This window comes from Symphalangus syndactylus, chromosome 14 (assembly GCF_028878055.3).
Source record: "Symphalangus syndactylus isolate Jambi chromosome 14, NHGRI_mSymSyn1-v2.1_pri, whole genome shotgun sequence".
Taxonomy (NCBI): domain Eukaryota; kingdom Metazoa; phylum Chordata; class Mammalia; order Primates; family Hylobatidae; genus Symphalangus; species Symphalangus syndactylus.
Genome location: NC_072436.2, coordinates 76378054 through 76385854, shown reverse-complemented (window position 1 = coordinate 76385854; position 7801 = coordinate 76378054). Strand labels below are relative to the sequence as shown.

Genomic DNA, 7801 nt, shown 5'->3' with positions numbered 1-7801 from the left:
TTTTTAATCACGGAAACTATATCATAGCCTTGAAGTTGCAAATATAAAAGCTGTTATCATTTCAAATAATCAGGTGGTAGAAAGAGAGCAAGATCCTAATCAGCACAATGCCCAGGCCAGGGAAGGAACGTGGCGCGACCCAGAGGCCCCTGGCTTGACCAAAAGTGGTATTTGGAAAAGGGGGTGCTGACACTCTTTTGTGCTGAAGGGGACATGGTTTTCTTATCTTCACTGTTTCCAAGGCATCTTCTTAGTGGTGGCTCTGCAACTAGAGAGGGCTAAACAAGCAACGCCAGGTTTAGGCTTTCATCCCATTCTGTTTGAGAAAAAAAAAAGTCTTCCCAAATCTAGTACTTTACAACACTTCATAATTAAGCAGCCAAGAATCTGTCTTTCAGTGTTTATGCCCAGTCACTGGTACACATTATAATCAAAATCCCTTTTCCCTTCAAAGCAGAGTGTCACTGCCTTTCCCACTATTCTCCTGCAGAAGAGCAGGGGAAGGAAGCACCAGGGTCCATCACGGAGGTGAGAGAAAAGTTCTGCTTCCCATGCCCAGTATGATGTATGCCTCTCATGTGTCACACGGGGTTCAGGCTGAAAGATGTAATGTGCAAGAACCTTAAGAAAAGCACAGCTGTGTCTTGGTGGCAAGAAAGGCACTTCCATCAGTTTATCCAAGTTCTAATCCTTACCCTTCTCTCCAAGTGCCACATCTTAAATCAATTTCAATCCCTTGAATGTTGTCCCTGTTCATTTGGTGCTGCTATAACAGAATACCTGAGACTGGGTAATTTATAAAGAACAGGTTTCTTTCAGTTCTGAAGGCTGGGAAGTACAAGGTCGGGGCCTACACCTGGCAAGAGCCTGTGTGCTGTGTTATCCTATGGCAGAAGGCAGAAGAGCAAGATAGTGTGAGAAGGAGAGAGGGTGAGGAAGGGGGCCTGTCTCTTAAAGTCATCTCTTAAAGATCTCACTCCTCAATGCTGTTGGGTAGGGGATTAAGTTTCCAACACATGAACGTTATGGAACATGTTCAAACCATAACAAACATCAAAATCAAACCAAACCATACAAAAATACTCTGAAAATATTTTTTCTTTTCAAATTAGAAATGACATCTGTAGGTTTCTTCATGGCCTGTGGAAAATGGTGTGGTGGCACCACCTGGTATATGGGAGTTTGGCAACAAACAGAATTACTCTCTTCAAATTCTATCAGACCACAGGTAGATTAGGGGAATTTTCTAGTTCATTGCTACCTGTGTACCAAGAACAACTGGTTCAGAGGGCTCTGGCTTGGTGTGACAGGGGAAACCCATACTGCTCAAACAAGCGCTTACTGCATGAAATCTGGCTCTAGAAAAATCTTGCACTACTACTGACTCAAAATTTATTTATTTATTTATTTGAGACAGACTTTCACTCCGTCACCCAGGCTGAAGTGCAGTGGCACCATCTTGGCTCACTTCAACCTCTGCCTCCTGGGTTCAAGCAAGTCTCCTGCCTCAGCCTCTCGAGTAGCTGCGATTACAGGCACCCACCACCATGCCCAGCTAATTTTTGTATTTTTAGTAGAGTTGGGCTTTCACCATGGTTGTCCAGGCTGGTCTCGAACTCCAGACCTCAAGTGATCTGCCTGCCTGGGCCTCCCAAAGTGCTGGAATTATAGGTGTGAGCCACCGTGCCCAGCCTCTGACCCCAAATTTATCATCACTTTCTTCAATTTCTATTCCTATGGATTAAAATGTAAAATGGAGCCAAATGTCCAGTGGCAAGTTAACATATTATTTGAACTTAATACAATTCTTGATTTTTTCATTCCTTAATTTTTCTTAAAAGACAAAATATTTCATTCTTTTAAATAGTTCTTGTTCTTACCCCGATGGTCATGGGCAAAGATTCTTATTTCCCAGTGGATGAGAGGGAACCCTTTATATTTTTGATCATGGATGTGGTTTATGTGCTCATCCACACTCTTGCTCCCCGTATCCATCAACTCTTTGACCGTGTTGTTGCAGGTGCATTGGGTTGTTTGGTCCTGGAACTTCTCCAACTTGCAGGTCACCAGGGCCTGAGGATGCAGCTTTCCCTGCAGTACTTTTTCTGCTGCATGGAGGCATTGTTGCCGTCATGGTAGCCAGCGCTGCATGGGAGCAGGAGGCCCTGCATCCTCCTCATGTTCTGTCTTTCTGCCACCTCCTAGACCCAACCCCATGCAGTACCTGTCTCTCCAGTGCCCAGATGAACTCGGGAGGGCATGCCTCCCCCTTCGTTGGCACTTCCTGGGCTATCACTGTCTTTGCAGGTCTCAGAACTAGTGTTCTTAACCATTCTGCTATATTACAATTGGAATGTTGCTAACACAGACATAGGTTTCACACAGACTTTAGCAATACATTCTTTTCTGTAGTATATTAAACATAATTTCAACATTTATTCTTGCACAATGAAACTACTTATACAGCTAGGTGAGGAATGATCTGTGTCAGTGAAAGGCATAAGATAGAACATGTTCTTTTTACTTAGAGATGATCTTTACTATGATTGTGGGTGCAATAAATGTTATCTCTTTTGGAGGATATTTTCAGAGCTATTTAAATTAAATCAGATTTTTAAAATGCAAGTTTCAGGATATTACCAGTGATTTAGATACCATGATATGGCTTAGATATAGTTTGAATAAAGAGCAAAATAGCAAAAAATTCCTGCTGTTCTCACCTCTCCAAAAAAGAAAAGTCTTAAAAACAAACAAACACACATGCACATTTGGGTTTGAAGTTAGCCTTTGTTATTAGCACAAGACACCAAAATTACAGTCAAAATTAGTCACTGGAGTTTTATCTGACTTTTAAGACATGCTTCCTCCTCTCTCTTTATCTTCCTCCCACCCACAGCACCCACATACCAACTCACTGCCTTTCCCCATTGTACAGTATTATTGGAAGTAAGACAGTGGATGCTAAGAGCTGCAAGGTCTTGGGTATATGTGGCAAAAGTTGCTGTGCTTATGCTTCACAAGGTGCTCCTGCTGAGATAAATGGTAGCATTTTGAGAAGGATAGGAGTGAAGATGCTAAAACATGTATCAATTTGAGAAGGCCTCTTTTGCTCTTTCTTTCTTTCTTTCTTTCTTTCTTTCTTTCTTTCTTTCTTTCTTTCTTTCTTTCTTCTTTCTTCTTTCCTCCTTTCTCTCCTTCCTTCTTTCTTTCTTTCCTCTCTCTCTCTCTCCCTCTTTTTCTTTTCTTTCTTCTTTCTTTTTTTCCGAGATGAAATCTCAATCTGTCACCCAGGCTGGAGTCCAGTGGCATTCTCAGCTCACTGCATCTCCACCTCCCAGGTTCAAGCAATTCTCCTGACTCAGCCTCCCGAGTAGCTGGGATTACAGGCGCGTGCCAAGACGCCTGGCTAATTTTTGTATTTTTAGTAGAGACAAGGTTTCACCATGTTGGCCAGGCTGGTCTGAAACTCGTGACCTCAAGTGATCTGCCCGCCTCGGCCTCCCAAAGTGTTGGGATTACAGGCATGAGCCACTGTGCCCGGCCTGCATAGTTTCTTCTATAATGGAGATGATATTATAATCTCTAAAAAGACCTTGTACAGAAAAGAGAATTCAGATTGTTAATTCCGTTGTAAATTGTTAATTTTCCAATGATGTTCTAGTAATTACATAGTATTTAGTAGACACTTATTAGACATGTTTGCCTGTCTGAAAAAATAGGATATTCATTTAGCAAGTATTAATTTTACATGCTAATGCCTAACAAAAACACTTAAGAAAAATGGGGCTACAGCCCCAATTCTTTGCATCTCCTTTTGAAAGCAGAATTTTTCTAAATGGTTATCAATATTTGCTGCCTCTAATTTCTCTCTTTTTATCACCTCTTAATCTTTCTCCAAACAAGTTTTCCTCCCATGAATCCTCTACTGAGGCTTGTCTTTTCAAAGTCACCAATGACTTACACTTTTCTTCTGTTTTTTTGAGACAGATTCTCATTCCGTCACCCAGGCTGGACTGCAGTGGCACGATCTTGGCTCACTGCAACTTCCAGCTCCCGGGTTCAAGTGATTCTCCTGCCTCAGCCTCCCAAGAAGCTGGGATTACAGGCATGTGCCACCATGCCTGGCTAATTTTTGTATGTTTTTGTAGAGATAGGTTTTCGCCATGTTGGCCGGGCTGGTCTCAAACTCCTGGCCTCAAGCAATCTGCCCGCCTTGGCCTCCCAAAGGGCTGGGATTTCAGGTGTGAGCCACTGCGCATGGCCTGACCTATACTTTTCTAAGCCCCTTGCTCGCTTCTCAGGCAACATCTGAGGTATGTGTCAGTAGCATCCGACACAGTGATGACTGACTTGTCTCTGACACAGCTTCTTTACTTGGCTTCCAGCACACACCCTTTCTTTATTTTCCTCCTCCTCACTTCCTTCTGAGACTCCTTCACTGGTCCCGCCTTTTCCCTCTGACCTCATAATCTTAGTCCTGTTCTCTTCCTTACCCACCTTCTTGGTTATCTCACCTGGTTTCATAGCCTTAAATATCATCAGAAGCTGCCAAATGTGCACCTCCAGCTCAGATTTCTCTCCTGAACTCCAGAGCTTTATCCAGCTGCCTGCTTCATGTGTCAAACTTAACAAGTCCAAACTTGGACTTCTGCTCTTTCCTTTGAAGCTGGCTCCACTCCCAGTGTGCACCCCATCAGTCGATGGTGACTCTATTCAAAACCTTTCAAGTCTTTCTGGACTCCTCTTTCTTTTTTTCGTTTTTCACATCCGAATCTTGTTGGCTTCCTCTTCAAAATATATCCCGCATCCAACCATTTCTCGCTACCTGCACTGCCACCAATCTGTTCCAAGCCATATGTCATCTCTCTCTCAGATGATCACATTCACTTCCTCACAAGTCTCCCCACTTCTACCCTTGCCACACTGTGGGATTTGGTCAGAGAGATGCTTCAGATGTGTAGGTTCATCGTATCACACCTCTGCTGGAAAACTCACAATAGTGCCCTCTTTCATTCAGAGTAAATACAAGTCCTTACAAAGGCCTACACCACCCAGATGACCAACTCCTCGTCACCTCTTTGGCTTCATCTCCTGCTAACCTCACCTTCACTCATTCCATGCCAGCCATACTGATCTCCTGACTGTTCCTCAAACACTCCAGCTATGTCTTTTCCTCAAACGCCCCAGCTATGTCTGTTCCCTCAGCCAGGGATACTTTCCGCCACAGCACATGACCCACCCCTCATCCTCATCACCTGTCCACTCAGTTCTCACCTTCTCAGCAAGGCCTCCCCTGCTGCCTAGCTGAAACTGGACTTGCCTTCCCTCTCCACAGCCGGCACTCCTGATGCCTTACCCTGGTCTAACATTTCCTTTTCCCAAAGCATTTATCCCATCTAATATCCTATTGAAATTACCTACTTATTGTGTTTATAGTTTGTTTTATGTCTTCTACCTAGAATGTAACCTCTATAAAGACAGAGATCTTTTGTTGTTGTTGTTCACTGATGTATTCTACACACCAGATCAATGTCTGCCACATGGTAGGAAATCAGTAAATATGCTTGAATAAATGAAAGTTCAAAACTTCAGAGACAGGAACGATAAAAATGAGAAAAGTCTATAAACATCATGTCTGTGGGCCCAGCATGCTGGCTCATGCCTATAATCCCTGTGCTTTGGGAGCCCGAGACAGGAGGATTGCTTGAGTCTAGGAATTTGAGACCAGCCTGGGCAACAACATAGTGAGACCTCATCTCTACCAAAAAATAAAATTAAATTAAAATAAAATAAATTAAAATACAAAAGTTAGCTGGGCTTGGTGGCATAGCATTGTAGTCTTAGCTACTTGAGACGCTGAGGTGGTAGGATTGCTTAAGCCCAGAAGTTTGAGGTTACAGGGAACTATGATTTTGTCACTGTACTCCAGCCTGAGCAACAGCGAGAAACACCTCATATCTGCGTTGATTCAGTGAATTTAAAAGGAATTTTTTCACTTACTTCCTGATAACAGAAATAAGCATATGACTTTGCAAATTTACAGATTAAAAGCACCTATGACAGTTTATTTACTTCAACTGTTGTTTTTGAAGAACTCAATAAGTGCCTTTTCTTTTCAACCCTTCTTTTTTTTTTTTTCTTTTATTGATAAGCCTCCTTTTAAATACTCAAACCATCTGGGTATTTATACTCTGAAGACATCAGAAAGGCATGTAGCTAAAGGATAGAACTGATCAGGTTTCATGGTCAAAACAACACCTCAACATTTATTCTATACTATCTTTGAAGGACAATACCCATAGCTCCCATCTGGAGAGTACTCCCAGTGTTCATAGCGCTGGGTAGAGGCCTTGAATTCCTATCACCTGTGTTTTCAGCTGAAAACAAGTGGGATTCTGACTCACAAGTTGGCTTGTGGGTAAAACCATTGACTACAGTTGGTCCAGGTCTGATGACCACTGCAGCTGTTACAAGTTTATACTAATACTTCTCTGTTTTGAGACATTTCAAGTACTTTTCTCAGTCTTATGAGGTAGACTACATGTACAAATGACTCAACATTTCTGAGGCTGCTTAAGAGTGTTTTCTGGTAAGCCTAGCCACTACATCACAGGTGCATGGTAAACGACAACATGGTTTGTATAGAGGTTAAAAAGGGCCCTTCATCTCACTGCCCTCATTGGAAGGCCTAAAATAGTCCAAGATACTGCATTCTGTGGTTTTCACCTATGCCCTTTTCCCTTGTCCCAGGAAGACTTAAGTGGATTTGCTGTAATAACTGTGTTATGCTATGATAGATAGAATCTGTGTTATGATTAAGTAGTTGATGTCTGTTTATAAAAAGTAACTTTTAAAATTTATAATGGAGGTTATATTACTTAAAGTAGTTTTATTTGAAGAAATCAAAATTCATCACTCAATTTTCAATACTAGGGCTTGAGATTACTGTTGTATTTTTAAATTCAAACCATTAGATGAATATAATTATAGGAATATGATAACATTGTAGGAATTTGGGGAAGTTTTAAAAATTACCCATAATTTCATCTAACCATTATGATCATTTGTACATATTTCCTGTCAATCATTTCCTAAATGCATGCTGCTTATTCCTATAACTGAAACTAATACCAGTATCACTGGATGGTAAGTTCTTTGAGAATGGGGCCCCTTTCTGATGATTCTCTGTATACCCATAGTTTAACACAGAGCCCAGTAGAGACAGGTGCTAGAAAAATTATTGCTAAAAGAATGGATTAATAAGCAGATCTGCTGAGGATCTAAAACTTAATTAAGTACAACCAATGCTGGATTGATTATTTTGTTGATTCACAGGAAGAGGCCAAAGTCCCAACCCTCAGCAAAGATCAGCCATTCTATGACTTCCTCTTCTGCTCAGACCTCTAGGGGCAGCACAGGAGAGGAAGGGGACAGTCAAATGGTGACGTGTTACTCTCCTGCTTTGCTTGAAAACGATAGCAGTAATTTCTTTTACTTCTCCATTCCTTGTCTGCAGATCACCTGGCCCTAGAATGACCTTATATCTCCGAGATACAGACTGACGCTAATAAATGAGTTGCTGATCCTAAAATAAAAGTGGAAATCAGGTTTGGAGTTTGATGTAAAAGCCGGAGAGGCACAGGTTTGTTGCTCATTTAGATTACAAATGTCATCAAAAATAGAAACCAAAAAGGTTAGGTAATTTCTAAATTAATCACTCTTAGAATAATTACCATGTCACAGCGTCTGTGTGCTTTGGTAGAATTTGAATAACACTTTTTTGCTCAGAATAATGTTCTAT

General features: G+C 41.6%; 1 long non-coding RNA gene across 15 annotated transcripts in view; it reads left to right on the top strand.

The window, feature by feature from the left end:
• LOC129462706 (uncharacterized) overlaps positions 1-7801 on the top strand; it is a 152939-nt gene that overhangs the window by 63017 nt on the left and 82121 nt on the right. For 12 of the 15 annotated variants that reach the window (XR_010115689.1, XR_010115696.1, XR_010115692.1 and 9 more), the window contains 2 exons: positions 455-528; positions 7517-7642. The exons of 1 other annotated variant lie outside the window; for it this stretch is intronic. This is a non-coding gene — a long non-coding RNA (uncharacterized lncRNA). The remainder of the gene's footprint in view (positions 1-454; positions 529-7516; positions 7643-7801) is intronic. 2 more of the 15 variants (XR_010115688.1, XR_010115686.1) reach the window with 2 other exon arrangements.